The sequence below is a fragment of the Camelus bactrianus genome, chromosome 10 (genome assembly GCF_048773025.1).
Source record: "Camelus bactrianus isolate YW-2024 breed Bactrian camel chromosome 10, ASM4877302v1, whole genome shotgun sequence".
Classification (NCBI taxonomy): Eukaryota; Metazoa; Chordata; class Mammalia; order Artiodactyla; family Camelidae; genus Camelus; species Camelus bactrianus.
In genome coordinates this window covers 68,486,316-68,503,766 of record NC_133548.1, presented here as the reverse complement: position 1 = coordinate 68,503,766, position 17,451 = coordinate 68,486,316, and the positions used below count along the sequence as shown (strand labels likewise).

Sequence of the window (17,451 nt, the reverse complement as noted above, 5' to 3'; positions counted from 1 at the left end):
TGAGAAACACAGTGCATGGGAATAATAGCAGATTAGAAGACATCTGCAGAGAAAAAGATTACTAAACTTGAAGACACAAAAGTACAAATTATCAAAAATTAAGTATAGGGATGAAAAAGAATTCAAAAAAAAATCAGCGAGCTACGGGGAAACTCCAGCAGCCTTACATCACGTAATTGCTATCCCTGAAGGGGAGAGAGGGACATAAACATATTTAAAGAAACAATGGTCAAAATTTTTCCTTATCTGATGCAAACCTGACCTCTAAGGACAAAAAATATAACAAAAACTACACCAAGTCATATCAGAATCAAATTTATTGAAACTAGTAATAAAGATAAAAGTCTTAAAAGCCACCAGAGATAAAAAGACTTTGTTACACAAAAAGAATAAAAATATGGATGATGGCAGATTTATTGTTGGAATAAATGCAAGCTAGAAGACTCTAGAATAACATATTTAAATTAATGAAAGAAAAACTTTCAATAAACACAGAGAACTTGGAAAATTGAAGAGATGGAGGACTATGTTCCAAATGAAAGATTAAGACAGAACCTCAGAAAAAGAACCAAGCAAAGTGGAGATAAGCAATCTACTCAATAAAAAGTTCAAAGTAATAATCATAAATATGGTCAACAACCTCCACAGAAGAGCACAGAGTGAATTTAACAAAGAGAAATGTAAAGAAGCAGCAAACGGAGCTGAGTGAAACAATAACTGAAATTTTAAAATACACTGAAAGGAAACAATAGTAGATTAGATGATACAGAGGAGTGAATCGGTGAACTGGAAGACAGAGTTGTGGAAATCACCCAAGCTGAAAAGGAAAAAGAAAAAATAATTTTAAAAAAATGAGACTAGTTTAAGAGACCTCTGGGAATACAGCAAGCAAAATAACATTTGCATTGTAGGGATCTGAGAAGGAGAAGACAGAGAAAAAGAGGGAGATAATGTCTTTGAAGAAATAATAGCTGAATCTTCCCTAACCTGGGAAAGGAAGCAAACATCTAGGTTCAGAAAGAATGAGAACCCCAAACAAGATGAACCCAGGGAGGTCTACACCAAGATGCATTATAATTGAAATAGAAAAAAATAAAGTTTTTTTTTAAAAAAGAGAATTTTACAAGCAGCAAGGGGAAAGCAACTAGTTATACAAGGGAACTCCCATAAGGCTAACAGGGGACTATTTAACAGAAACTTTACAGGCCAGAAGGGACTGGTAACAATATATTCAAAATGATGAAAGGAAAAAACTCACAATCAAGACAAACTCACTAATCATCAGGAAAATACAAATCAAAACCACAATGAGATAGCATTTCATACCTGTCAGAATGGCTATCATCAAATGGATAACAAATAACAAGGGTTGCCCAGAATGTGGAGAAAAGGGAACCCTCATGTACTATTGCCGGCACTGTAAACTGGCGCAGTCACTATGGAAAAAACAGTGTGGATGTTCCTAAAAGTATTAAAAATGGAACTACCATATGATCCAGCAAATACACTTCTAGATATTTATCTGAAGATAACAAAACCACTAATTTAAAAAATATGTGCAATCTAATGTTCATTGTAGCATTATTTATAATACCCAAGATATGGAATCAATATAAAAGGTCATTAAGACAAATGGATAAAAAAGATGTGAGATACATATTGTATGTATGTATATGTACCATATCTTGCTATTTGCAACAACATTGATGTATCTAGAGGGTATTATGCTAAGTGAAATAGTGACATAAATCAGATAAAATAAGACAGATATAGTACAATCTCACTTATATATGGATTCTAAAAAACAAACAAAACAGAACAGTGCTTTATTCTCTCCCAGGTCCTTCCCTTTCTCACCACTCTTTTTCCTCTGTGACCCCACCCCACACACAACCCCCTCTCTCTTCAACTCCCCACCCACTCACATTCTCAAGTCAAAAATGGAAGGGGGGAGGAAATACACAAATGCTTCTTTGAATTATCTTCATTGTAATGAAAACCACAGCAAATTCACAGCCATTCTTTTCAATAAATGTACAATCTAATTGCTAAACCACAGAGAGATATATCATTAACTTTAACAGAATAAAACCATCCGCTATTTCACAGACCACATTTTGAGTTCCACTGGTCTAGGGGGTAGAGTCTGTTGAGATTTCTTTCTTTCTTCATTACCTGATATGTCCTAAGTGGCTAGAACAGGGCCCAACACATTAGGAGGTACTCGGTGAGTACTTAACTGCATGAGCAGTGATGTACATACGTGTGTGTACACATGCATGCTGTTAAATCACTTAAACAGGAAGGCTATTAGACTGGGTGGGGGGGCTCTCATGCTGTGGTGGCCTATGTAAGCAAACCAAAATCTAAGCCTATAAATGACTCGTTTACAAAACCAAAACACTAAGAACAATCAATCACAAACAGCCAAAACAGCCAACTAGGCTTTTACTTGTAGCCAATTAAGTAATTTCTTTCTTTGTTTCTGTACTTTCTCTATATGTCTTTCCCCTGGCTCCTGTTTGCCAAGTGTTTCTAACCACTTCCAGCTTAGTACTGCCCGACTGGAACTGATTTTTGCTCAAACTTAAAAATTTTAATATACCTCAGTTTATCTTTTAACAGAGGGGGTGTGGAGAGAGGGAGGGAGGGAGGGAGATAAAGGTTCTGGAGGCCCCTCAAATAATTTTCTTCAGGATTTTGCCCCAAATCAGCTCTATCATTAAGAACGAAACAATGTTGGAAAGGATAAAAATCATTCTACCCATAGCCGTGAGCATGAGGCCAAGCCTACAATTACTGGGGGCTCTGCTCAGCTCAATGGTTCTATATCCTCTCCTCCTACTTTAAAAGGTTTACTCCCTGTAAACAGGATTGTGTTATGACCTTGGTGGGCCCTGGGCACCTTTGCCTTTGCGGGCCCTTCCTCCAGAAAGCATGAAAACTATATTTTATGACCATGTTGGTAATAAAGACAACTATATTCCTGACTGGATTTATTATTATATACTTATTATTTTCATTTTTCTTCAAATTTAAATAATATCAAAATGACTTATATTTCTATGGATCATTATAAGTATCATGAGCCCCAGGCACTGTTCCTTCTGTGCCCAGCGAACAAGTTGGCCCTGACTGTTAGGGTTACTTATTGAGTAATGATGTTTTTACAGTTTTCTAAAAAAATTTCCTTTCTTCAGCAGGCAAACTTTTAATTTCTCTCTCTGAGAGTAGAGGAGTCAGCCTGTTATACATTTGTCTTCTTCTCAAGCAGAGCCTGGCTTGATCACAGAGCTTCTATTGAATTGAGAGAGTGCAGTTTAATGTGCTCTGAGCTTTTGAATGAGAGCAGTGTTAACATGCTCCTCATCCTGTTACCTAGTACAGATGAAAAGCCTGCTCTTTCTCCTGCAGTCCTGAAACGAATTTAAAAATAAATATGAGTAGTAATCTTTTCTTCCATTAAAAAAGACACATCAGGGAGTCCAGTAATTTTGGAAAATATTAACTTATATTACCTTTTTCTAGTTCTAAGACCAAAGAACACGGAACCTGATCATTATTCCAGAAGAAGCATAGACTAAAACCATTCAGAACAACATACCTATTTTGACAACCTACATATGCTGCGTCCTAGGCACTGAGGATTTACGAAATATGAGTAAAGTACTAATTCTTCCCCTAAGGAACTTGTAGTCTGCACAAGGAAATAAACAGAGAAATAAATAATATCAATAAAGCTGATTAAATTCTATGATAAGGAATACATAGGGAAGGAGTGTTATGGAAGCAAATAAATCTTCAGGGATTATCCTCAACTATCTTTTCACTTCACGTGAGCATTACCTATATCCACATCCACATGCATGTAACTTGAGGTACATATCTGTCGGTGGAGTGTGTTTTTCCATTCCATTATCAGGCTTGGCTATATGACTAGCCTGGGCCAATGGAATATGAGCAGAAGTGATGTTGTGCCAATCACAAGCTAACGCTTTAAAATGAACTGCTCGCTTTGGCTTTGTCTCCTACAGTTGTTCCCTTTGCCACAAACATTGCACGTCCTAGACAGGGACCATTACTTCTTCCTGGATCTCAGAATGAGGATATACATGAACTCAAACAGCGTAACCAGGCTGAGCTGCACCAAAACCAATCCACACACCATGAGCAAAAAACAAATGCTTGTTGTTTCAAGATACTGAGATTTTTTTTTTTCATTACAGCAGAGGCTGACAGTACATATAAGTTTAGCCATCACAGTTTATCACAAATTTTTCTATAACCTGAATCATCTATGTCTGAATCTTAGAAGAAAAAATGTACTGCTTGACTGGCACGGATAACAATTACTTGGAAAATAGAACCAAAAAAAAAAATGATGGTTTATCACAGTTTTTTAAAAAGATCCAGAAGATCATATCATAAAAATATATGAATAAAAACCTGATTTTGTGAACTGCTTGTGAAATGTGTACACTCATTCTTTGCTAGGGGCATTGTAATTAGTTCCAAGTCTTGAGGAAAGTAATTATGTGAACTGTAAAAATCTTTCTGTTTTGTCCTAATAATACCATTCTTGGAAATATGTTTTAAGGAAAATTTTTAATGAGGAAAAAACCATCTTATTGAAGGTTTTTTCCCACCAAATTATCCATGATGGTAGAAAATAATAAAATAATCCACAACTATACAGAGTAATAAGGACATATTAGGGCAATTATGGCAAACTAGTTTTATGGAGTGTTATGAAATGTTAAAGTTGTACTTATGAACCCCATATAGCAACAGAGCAAAGTTTTATGAAGTAATGTTACTTGAAAACAACAGACTAAGTTGGAATACACACAATTATAACTAAGTAGACTATGTAAGCATATGGACTAAAATAAAGATTGGAAGAACTATTTAATAACCCATTACCCTAATTCAACTAATTTTAATACTTTCTTTGATGTGTCTGAGATGGAAGTGAAAAAGACAAAGTCAATCTATCAAACATCAAAGAGGAAACACTCTCATACCAGTACACCTCCTATAATCATATTTAGTCTCTTGTTGGCAAAAATTCCCTTAAGTTTTGGTTGCAAATCAGTGTCTAATCTACAAAATTGTCTTTGTTTATTCTAATCAAGGCAGTCTGAAGCATTTTTGAACAACTGAAATATATATTTTAAAAGATGAATAACCAAAATAGAAAATAAGACATAACAGACACAATTAAAACAATTAAAGATATTTAGTCTGGAGAAGAGGAGATTTAAGGACAATTTTCCTAGCAGTACATGAAAACTTTAATTATTCTATATGATGATATAGGCATAAATGGGAGCAATGGGTAGAAATTATAAAAAAAAAACTATCAAACTCATAGAAGGGGGAGGCTGAGGAATTGTTCCAGATTAAAATAAAATAAAGGAAATACATTCTGTTATCCTGGATTAGATCCTGGACCAGAAAGAAAAAAGACTGCTGATACAAGTAGAAAATTTTCAGTGGGCTCTGTGAATTAGATGGTATTGTTGCATCATTGGTTACTTCCTCTTTGGATGGTTATGATGGTGATGTTGGAAAGGGTCTTTGTTCTTGGGAAATATACCCTGGAGGATTTATGAGTGATGGTACAACATGTCTGAAGTTTGTTCAAGTGATTCTTAAAAAGATGAATTCAATAAATGATTAACAGATAGATAAAGAGAGAGGAAAATGTGGTAAAATATTAAGAATTCAGAAATCTTGGTGAAGGACAGATACTGCAACTTTTATAGAATCTTGAAATGATTTTAATATAAATTATATCAAAATTAAACTGCAGAAGGAGTCAGGAAAAATTTAGTATGAGAAGTTAAACTTAAGCTGTCCCAGTTTGACAATTCCCCCTTGCCACTGGCAGAAATGAATCAAATCCTCTCTAGATAAAAGAATATTCATCCAGGTTTTCAAGACTCCCAAAGATCAAGTTTAATTAGTTACAATATCACAATAAAAAGTCACCGAACACATGATAAATAATTCACCAAGAGTTAGCAGAAATAACAAAAAATAAATTTAGAACTCTCAAGACTTTAGATATTGAGATTTTCAGATGAATATAAAATGATTATATTTAACATACTTAAAGAAAGGCTAGAATTTCCCCCCAAATAAGCAAGAAACAATACACTATGAAAAATAACAAGGCATAAATGACAACATAGCAAGAGATCCTCCAGAAATAAAAATATAATGATTGAATATGTTCGTTTGTAGGATAACTGATGGATAAATTAGTTAACTGTAAAATAAATCTAAAAATTTGTTATTCTAAATAAGCTGAGAGGTATGAAAAGATAAAAGACTATAGAAAAACAGTAAGCAACCTAAAAAATAGAGAAGGTCTAACATATCTCCAATTGCAATTCCACAAAAGACAACAAATGGGAGAAAGGCAATATTGGAATAGAGAATGGCTGGAAATAAATCCACTGGCACAAAATGTATCAAGAAAGATAAATATAAACAAAACCATACCTGGACACACCAAAATCAAATCTCATGGTAATAAAGACAAAAAAAAAAAAGATAATCAAAGCATACAGAGAGGAGGCACAAATCTTCTAAAAGAAAAGACAATTAGGCTATCTTTCTCAACAGCACTGATGGAAGCTCAAAATTGAAGAATAACATTTTTAAAGGCTGAGAGAAAATAAATATTAACCTGTAAGTGTATAATTTTCTGGATTTCACACATTTACAGTTTAAGGTACTTTAATGATAGGTACATCAATCATATCTTTAATTTAACCCTTGCTGAAAGGCCAGGTTTTTACCAGACTTTATTGCTTTAAGCTCTTCTCAGTTTTCTCTTTTACTATTTGGGATTGAGAAGCAGTTGCCTCTTCTAATCCTGTCTATTCAAGAACTGTGGGCTCTTTCCATTCCTTTTCATTCCTGCTTGTAAACTGACCAGTGTTTTTCCTAAGCGCATGTCTTTCTTTTAATTTACCCAAGACAGACATAGAAACCAACACAACGTGCAAAAATTTTTTTCGGATCCCCTCTTCTATAACAAGAAGCTTATAGGGTACAAGGTCTTCGTCCCCCAAAACCAAAGGGGCTGACTTCACTAAATGTCTTGCCACTGCACAAAATGGCTTATCATCGTTCCAGCCTCTAACAGCAATCTTCTCACTACACACAGCCTGATTATTAAGACAGTGCCAACTGCTTTACCTATTTTAGGTAGCTGTTAGATATCCTACTTTGAATAACAATTTATGTACAGGTCAAGATGGTCTAGGAAATAAATAATCCCAAAAGTTTCAGAGTCTTAAAACACTAAAGATTTATTTCTCACTGTGCAGGGTGGCTAGAGGCTGTTTCATGTCATACTAACTTAGTGATGCAGGAGGAGAAAAAAAATCACCATTGGGAATGTCCAAATTTTTTGGGGTAGGAACCAAAATGCATTGCCCAGAACCCTCTTGCAGGAATTACTTTCTGCCAGCTGCAGGGAGCAGAGCCATCAGACAGCTTCCCAGCTGTCAGGGCCAGGACTAGACTGAGGGCAAGCAGGAAAACGAGGCACTTGTCGGAGGCATAAAATTTAAAGGGGCATCAAAAAACTCAGCCATCAAGTTCAATCAGATTTTAATGAAATAGTTTGAAAATCAAAAGTAACAAAAATCCACAGTAAAAATGTTACATTTGAAATAAAGACTGGCTGTCAGCTCCTTCAGGATCTGTCTCAGCTACAGAAAGCTCCTTTGCCCAAGGTCACAATCTTCCCGGGGGCGGCCAGACTTGAGTGAGGCTGGGGTACAAAGGAATAGTCTTTGAATCCCAAACTATAATGTTGAGCGAAAAAAGCAACTTGTAGAAAAACACAAACATTATGATACCAATTATTTGTATATGCTTAAATAAATAAATAAAAGGTATAAAAATATATATATATACTAAGATTATTTCAAAATATATGAATGTATCCCAAACTTAAAAATAGTGATTAGCATTCAGCATTAGAAAAAGGAAGCCGTGTGGAGTGGGAAACCCATAGGAGGCTTAAAAGATATTGATGATTCTTGACTTCTTTAGTTGGGTGGTGTGTTTCTTTTAGGGTTCTTTTTTTAAACATATATATATATACATGAACATATATATTAAATTAAGTTAGAGAGATGAGCATTATGAATAACTTCATAATTAAACACTGAGAACAATATGCATGATATAATCATATTTAGATTAAAATATTTTATATATCTAATACTAGAAAAATGCATGCATATACAAATATACATGGAAAATATGTCCTTGTTCCTTGAGCATTTTAAGGCATTGGGCTCCCCAGTTTTTAAACTATCATAAAAATGTTTAATGATTATTGTTTTTTGGATAATTGTGAATATAATAGTTATCTCTATAATTCCATAACTTAAAGGGATACTTCCACAAGTTAGACAAAGCTTGAGAAATATTTAACCAAAACCCTACATCCATACAGAAACTGCAGAAAAACACATTCCCTTTGTTGCCCCAGGCTTGAAGTTAAGTGACAAAAACTTAACATTATCAAGTAGTTTTTATGCTTCAAATAGATGAGTGGAAAAAGCTCAAAATTCACTCCTTGCTCGTCAATCAGTTAAATATGCTCTTGGCATAATAAGGTTTTGATACCCACAGAATACAAGACAATTGATTAGAGACTTCTCAGGTCACCCTGGCTTTTTGATTCACTTGCATTTATACATTTTGACCTGATATGTGACAACAAAAGTGGGTCTTGACAATCTCTTAGGCCCTGAGGGAATCAAACATGAGAGAGTGGATTTAACATGAAAACATTCCTTAGGAATTTTTATTACATCAGGTTGTGGTGCTTCTTTTATTGTACTTAAACTGTATTCAGGGTTACAGAGGCAAGACGACTTCTCAGCCTACCCGAGGCACAGGCTTCTTTGAAAGCCTCTGGGAAGAGGAGGTGGGTTGGAGTGGGCCAGGTTTCATTGTTAGAGTTAGAGCCAAATATCAAAGTAGTATTATGAGTGCTGCTCATATGACACTGAAGCCACAGCTCAGGCTAGTCAACTCTGAAAAATGCCCGTTCACAGGTTAGTGTCATCATGACCCAGTCCGTACCTGCAGCAGGTAAGTGTGGCAATACTGCCCGAAAGGCAACAGCCTTTTGGCCTCTCTCTTCCACTGGCTGTGGAAGTCAGAGCTGTCAAAGCTGATCCTTAGTGTCACTGTGCTCTCCCTCCCCTCCTCCCCTCATCCAAAATATTTTTCAGGCAGCTGTCCCTTTAGAAAGAATCAGAAAAGTAAAATCACCCTGATACATATGATTGAACTCATAGTAACTATTTCTAATAAAAGAGTATTTCTAGGACAATTTTTATCACGTGGCAGAAGAACCTATCTCGTTTTTGGTTTACTGTCTATTTCACCCACGAGAGCAGAGACTTTGTCTAATTAACTGCTTCATCTTCAGCAAGCCCGACATAACAGTATGTAATTCACTCAACAAAAATGCTCAGCAATCACTCCTGATGCTGATAGAGGTGAAGCCATCGGTGCACTTAAGGAAAGTCAGCCTGAAGCGGCAGCTGTCACCAAGGAAAATGAACAATCATCCACCCTCGTCTGCATACCTCCCATGCTGTGGTTTCTTCTCTCCTAATAGCTCATATCTCTTCTCTCCAGGATTTGATTAGTCAAAGAGCATCCTCTCTTCTTGTCTGAACCAATAAAGCAGAGCCAAAACCTTTCCAGCTTGTGATCTCATGTATTTCATTGTATTTGTAGCTCTGATTTAATTAATTTCTTATAGGTGTGGGTGCAGCTCCTCTATTGTACATATATGTATGAACATATCAGTACAGAACACTGGGACACTGTGAGATTTAAAAATTGCCAAGGCAGAGGAGACTCTGGCAATAGGTTAGGGAACCTCCTAAGAAGTGCTAGCAGTTTTCACTGTCTTTCAGAAACTTAACACTGCTATCCAGAGTTACGACATTTGGACCACTGGATCTTCAAGTTAACATTAAGGAATGCATGCAATCTCTTGTCAAACCCAGGGGTCCCACAACTTCACAGATTTCACTGCAGTCCCAGGCAGCACTGGCAGATTTGCTCCACTGCTGCCTTTGTGGACTCATGTCTCGAAGACCCAACTCTAAGCAGCGAGTGGAGTTCTGGCACACAGCAAGGATGGATTTGGTGTTAACAGTGGGCCCGCATATCATATGTGGATGCGGGGCAAGGGTCTGCGCTGACCCTGAAGCGCACCATGGATCTACTAAAATCTAGAACAAGACAAGGATGCCTGCTCTCACCACTTCTATGCAATATAGTACTGGAAGTCCTAGCCATAGCAATTAGACAAGAAAAAGAAGTAAAAGAGATCCAAATTGGAAGAGAAGAAGTAAAATTCTCATTATATGTGGATGACATGATACTATATATAGAAAATCCTAAAGACTCCCCACAAAAACTACTAGAGCTAATAAAAGAATTTGGCAAGGTAGCAGGATACAAGATTAATGTACAGAAATCAGTGGCATTTCTTTACACTAACAATGAAATATTAGAAAAGGAAAGTAAAGAAATAATCCCTTTTAAATTGCATCCAAAAAATAAAATAATTAGGAATAAATCGGACCAAGAAGTGAAAGACTTATATGTGGAGAATTACAAAATACTGACAAGAAAATTAAAGATGACTTAAAGAAATGGAAAGATATCCTAAATTCTTGGATTAGAAGAATTAATATTGTTAAAATGGCCATACTACCCAAGGCAATCTACATATTTAATGTGATCCCTATCAAATTACTCAAGACATTTTTCACAGTAGAACAAATAATCCTAAAATGTATATGGAATCACAAAAGACCCAGAATTGCCAAAGCAATACTGAAAAAAAAGAATGAAGCTGGAGGGATAAATCTCCCAGACTTCTGACAATATTACAGAACTACAGTAATTGAAACAGTATGCTATTGGCACAAAAACAGACATATGAATCAGTGGAACAGAACTGAGAGCCCAGAAATAAACCCACAAACTTTTGGTCAATTAATCTTTGACAAAGGAGGCAAGAATATACAATGGAGTAGAAAGTCTCTTCAGTAAGTGGTGTTAGGATAACTGGACAGCTGCATGGAAATCAATGAAGTTAGAACACTCCCTCACACCATACACAAAAATAAACCCAAAATGGCTTAAAGACTTAAACATAAGACAAGATAATATAAACCTCTTAGAAGAAAACATAGGCAAACATTATTCAACATAAATCTCAGCAATGTTCTCCTAGGGCAGTCTACCCAGGCAATAGAAATAAAAGTAAAAATAAACAAATGGGACCCAATTAAACTTCTAAGCTTTTGCATAGCAAAGGAAACCATAAGCAAAACAAAAAGGCAACCTACGGAATGGGAGAAAATTTTTGCAAAAGATGAGACTGACAAGGGCTTAATCTCCAGAATATATAAACAGCTCATACAACTTAATAAGAAAAAAACAAACAACCCAATCCAAAAATGGGCAAAAGACCTAAACAAGAAATTCTCCAGTGAAGACATACAAATGGCCAATATGCACATAAAAAATGCTCAATACCGCTAATTATCAGAGAAATGCAAATCAAAACTACAATGAGGTGTTACACCAGTCAGAATGGCCATCATTCAAAAGTTCACAAACAATAAATGCTGAAGATGATGTGGAGAAAAGGGAACCCTCCTACACTACTGGTGGGAATGTAGTTTGGTGCAGCAGTATGGAGATTCCTCAAAAAACTAAAAATAGACCTACCCAATGGTCCAGCAATCCCACTCCTGGGCATATATCCAGAGGGAAACTTAATTCAAAAAGACACATGCACCCCAATGTTCATAGCAGCACTATGTACAATAGCTAAGTCATGGAAACAACCTAAATGTCCAACGATAGATGACTGGACAAAGAAGTTGTGGTATATTTATACAATGGAATATTACTCAGCCATAAAAAGAATAAAGCAATGCCATTTGCAGCAACATGGATGAAACTGGAGAATGTCATTCTAAGTGAAGTAAGCCAGAAAGAGAAAGAAAAATACCATATGCTATCAATTATATGTGGAATCTTAAAAAAAAAAAGATAAACAAACTTATTTACAAAACAGAAACAGACTTATAGACATAGAAAACAAACTTATGGTTACCAGGCAGGGAAGGGAATGGGAAGGGATAAATTGGGAGTTCGAGATTTGCAGATACTAACTACTATATATAAAATAGATAAACAAGAAGTTTATACTGTATAGCATAGGGAACTATATTCAATATCTTGTAGTAATTTATGGTGAAAAAGTATATGAAAATGAATATATATATGTTCCTATATGACTGAAGTATTGTGCTGTACACCAGAAACTGACACAACATTGGAAACTGACTACATGTCAATAAAATATATTTTAAAAATTTCAAATATTCATGTCCCGTGATGCAGCAGTTCCACCTGTAGGGATTTTACCTAAAATTAGCTTCCATATATGAAAGATATCAGATGTATAAAGTTATTTATTGAAACATAGTTTGTATAGGAGAAGGTTGGGATAAATCTGAATGTCCTTAAATAGGCAAATAGTTTAAGTAAACTATGATCTATCCATATGATAGTATTCACAGAATTTGTAAAAAATGATACAAGGATGTTCTTTTACGTTAATATGTAACAAACTGTAGCGTGTTAAATAAAACAGAAAAATGTATGCAGTATATGATTGTATAAAAGGGGGGAGAGAAGAAAAACTGACACATATAACTGAAATATATGTGTAAAATTCACACATTGTAATATGTGTAAAATGTTAATAATATACATGTAAACGTTATAGATATATAATTAAAATGTGTAAAATATATATGTGTAAAAATTATAGATATATAATTAAAAATACATAAAATAATATATTGACTGATACTTAAGAAAGCTGAAAAATGAGTTAACTTTGAAAAGAGGAATTATGTGGCCAGAAAACAAGGATAGAAATTTTCTGTATCTCTTTCTAAGCATTTAAAATTTAGACCCACATTATTACACTTCTAATTCCATCAGTTAATTATTTAAATTGTACTCATTTAATTGTGTATTATAATACATTTTTAATTATGTATGTTTTACATGTAAACCACTGGTAGGCTTTAACTCTGAATTAGTTCCTATAAATCACTGTGTGTGTATTAAACAAAAGACAGGAAACAAAGAGATATCAAAAATATGTTTAAAGGTATAAAAAATATGACAAAAATAAAGGAAAACATATCAATTATAATAAGTGTAAGTGAGTTAATCTTTCTTATAATTAATAAAACTGATAGCTAGAATAACAGATTGAATATGTTGATCTTATAAACAGTGTGGTTACAATATTTAAATATACTATTTTAATTCTCAGAGAAATCCTATGAAGAAATTACATTTATTATGCTTACTAAAGAGATGAAGACAATGATTAAAGAGATGAAGAAAATGAGAGTGAAGAGGGTTAATTAATTTGCACAAGAACGCATGGCTAAGAATGAAGAACTATGTTTGCCTCCCAACTCACAGCAGAGTATTATGACATAAAACATAAAATGATAGACCTCTTAAAGAAAAACAAGCCATACTGGGTTAAAGAGTCACAATCCATATGCTTCTTACAACTGCAAAAACAAAGTCACAAAAATGTGCAAAATGAAAGAAATCATGAATATACATGTCAAGTAAATATAAACAATAATACAAGAAATGACTGAGAATGGTAGGTGCTAAATCAACATTTTTCAAAACTAGGAAGGAAGGGAAAAAGGAAGAGTTAGAGGAAAAGAGAAATGGAGTGAGGGAGAAAAAGAAAGGCTTATAAAAGAGAAATAGGACTTTAACTTCTGGTAAAGGTGGTCATGGCAATTTGGACTAACCATCTCACTGAAGGCAACTAAAAAAAAAAAAGAAAAAAGAAAAAAAAATTATCTTGAAAGTATCAAAGAGCTAAGGAAGGAATGATTTCGCCCCAAGCTAGAAGCTCATTAAGAGGAAGCCTACTTTTCTAGGCCCCCTTTTTCCCTGAAGGCATTTTGCAAAGTGGGTTTTGAGGGATTTGCAGGGAAGAAGTACAAAAGCCAAAGCTAGCCCAAGGCAATTAATCCACTTCAAACTAGCCAAGGTCTGACCTGTCTTCCAAAGGGCTCCATCTTCAGAGGAAGGGTGAATTGAAAGTAAAATAGCTCTTGTGGAGATGTGTGGCTTGTATATACACCACCCAGATGGCCAAGAGAACAGCCCATGAAGGCCGAGAACCAGCAGAAGAACGAGGCGTATGCAACGAACTCACGAAGACTTGAGACAGCAGACGTACTAGAATTTCTAGTGATAAAACAGCTAGGCTTACTGAGTGTAAGACTAGAGAAAACATGCTTGGAAATATCTATAAGGAGGGAAAAAAACCTCTAGAAACAAATTAAGCAAGAGGTAATAAAACCAGAAATGAGAACTCACATTAAAACAAAATCCATAAATGAGGTTTAAAATTCTACTCTGTTTAGATCAAACAGAGAAGAAAAATATTCAATTAAACCTGAGAAATTATGAAATATTGGTTTAAAACAGCATCTGGCTGGCATCACTTAGCGCAGCTTTTCCCAACTTTCTCATAATATAGCTTTTTTTGGACACATTTCACTATATTTTTATTTTATGTTGATATAAACACATAAAGAGTTAAGAAAAATTACCATCAGACAGTAATGGAGAGACTCACATTTTAGTTATAACCCTCTCCTCTGCAACCTCCCCCCCTCCCCACCAACACTGACCAGATAACTGGCCAATCCAGGATGTCAGTTGCTGGTTGGGTTCCAGGTGGAATGCTGGGTTGTCCCCTGGGGCTTGTTGTGGCTGGTGGCTCCACGGTAACCGTGCAGAGCCCTGGGTGGGTCAGTGCCATGGAGGGGCTGCCGTCCTCTACGGAGCTTGGCTTTGGGCTGATCCTTAGGAAGCTGAGTGCGGTCCTGGTTTTGCAGCTCCCCAACGGCCTGTTCTCAGTCCATGTTCCAGAGCCTCCCCAGGGAGACAGTGTTGAGTCTACCTATCCTCAGCTTACTGGTGGGTGTCGTATTTACTTTCAGACTTATTCAGTCTGTTAGAAGTCAACTTAATGGAAGATGTGAAAAGAAACTGGCAAAAACACTGGCTGCACAGATTGAGGACAAATGCCACCTCATCGACAAGCTCTGTGTGTCTAAACAGGAGTGTGCCAAGATGGAGACAACTTTAAAGAATGCCAGGTTAGAGAAGGAGCCAGTAAACACAACCAGCCTCACTGACACTTGCAGAAAGTTGATGATGGTCAACCTGAGTTCGAGGAAGGAAATCAATTCTCTGCTTCAAGAACTGAAGAAACAAAGATCCCTGCAGTCTAAACAAGAAGAGACGGTTGAGATGCTAAAAGTGCTCAAGTTCCTGGAGGAGGTCATGGCGATCAGCACATCACAGGGGCTTTTACAAGCCAGCCAGAAACCAGGCTTCAAGCCCTGATGGTCCCTTTCCCAGGTCATAATATAGATTTTGAAGTGTCAGAAAAAGACAGGAGAAAAGAGAAAAGTTAGACTGATACAGGTAATACGAGAACCTGGAAGGACTATCCACAAACTATTCAGTTGAGAGAACTAGAAAAAAATCCACTTGGGCTTTTTTTCACCTACTTTTCTAAGAGTTACCACATAAAACAGACACATTTTAAAAAGATATATTAAAATATTTCACATCATCACCACTGCCTTTTGATCCGAACTCCCAAAGAGAAGACACTCATATTATATACATATACATACGTATATATATATATATATCTGTTCTTCCTTGCAAATAACCTTCAACTTTGCTTTTAGCAGCAGCTTGTCCAGCTAAAATGGTCACTTTTGACTGCCCTTATAACCTCATTCTAGCCCATTAATGTGAGCAGGGATTAAGTGGGTGGAATTTCCAGGAAAAAGCATTTTTAAGTGGCAGAGTCTCATTGCACGTGTTTTTACCCATTTCATTTGCCCTCTCCCCTTCTTCTTGCTTGTCTGGCAATACGGCGTCTATCATCATGTCCTTGTCATCCTGAGGACAAAGGTCTCACGGTACGGCCGGCAGAACAGTGAGACAGAGCCAAGTCCTGTAGCACTGCTGTATCTTCATACCAGCCTTGACTGCCTATGTCTCTTTGCGGCCTTTCTGTTACATGAAAAGCAAGCACGCCTATGTGTATAAAGTCACTGTCAGCTAAAGGTGATACCTAAAGGTGAACTCTTTTTATAACATATATTTAGGATCTAGAGCTCACACAACCCTGACGAGTTACCTTCTACTGTTGAAGGCTGACTTCTGAGGGGGTAGGGGGATTCTGTTCTTCCACACTACTGCCACTCGGAATGTATTTCACATTCCTCAGCCTATCTTCAAAGCTCTGTATAATCAAACATACTCCACTTGTTGAATTATTTGGATGGATGTTCCTTATCCTTAACCCACCATGTTCCTGCCAAGAAAACTGCAAAGCCAAAGTCATTCCTGACCTCCAGTCTCTGTGCTCACTCCTGTAAGATTTCCCAGACTGCCCTGTTCACACTGATTACTCCCTGCTATGAACTCTCTCTGTGCTTACTAGTTACGTCACTTACTTTGTCAATTAACGATACACGCTTCTACAATGTTATTTACCTCACATGTGTATATCCTGTACTTTCAAGCAGACTGAATGCACCTCCTTCAACATCTAGTACAGGGCAATGGGCAGAGCATGTCTAACACGATTGAATAAATAAATGAAAAAATGATGAATAAATACATCACCTCACATTCTTGATTACAGTGATGATGATGCAAGTTTCTTTCCAAAAGGTCTCCACGTTTCTCATCTTGCCCATTTTTATGTACTCCAAAAGAATATGAAGCAGAACATGATAATACATCCTAGTGAATCTCCTAGGTACCCTTCAGAATACTGGATACCTGTTGCTTCGCATCCTTTCATGGGAAACATCCTATAAAAATAAAGAAAAATCATTTATTGGTGGCCTCATTCTTCATCTTCATCCTCATGAATCTTCTAATATTAAAATGGTTCTAGGAATTTAGGTATTCAGACATAATTTTGAATTGGTTATATATTACATACTGAAGTGCAATAAAAATAATTTGATGCTTTTTTTCAAAAAGAAGAGAAAATTATTGTAATTCTTATTCCAATTTTAGATTTTTTATAACAGTGTAAAATTATACTCATTTACTAATGGCAACTAACATTAGTGAAGCATTTACATTCATAAAATACTTTCATGCCTACTTCCTCATTCATACCTTCAACAAAGTGAAGATTATTTCCTTTCATATATGAAGAAACTCAAATGTGTTAAGTGACTTACAGTAAGTGCTAAAACTGGAAAATGT

General features: G+C 35.9%; 1 long non-coding RNA gene across 2 annotated transcripts in view; it reads right to left on the bottom strand.

Moving 5' to 3' along the window:
- Positions 1-17,451, bottom strand: part of LOC123613808 (uncharacterized) — a 139,760-nt gene that overhangs the window by 61,941 nt on the left and 60,368 nt on the right. For both annotated transcript variants that reach the window (XR_012509801.1, XR_012509800.1), the window contains exon 3: positions 16,855-17,045. This is a non-coding gene — a long non-coding RNA (uncharacterized LOC123613808). The remainder of the gene's footprint in view (positions 1-16,854; positions 17,046-17,451) is intronic.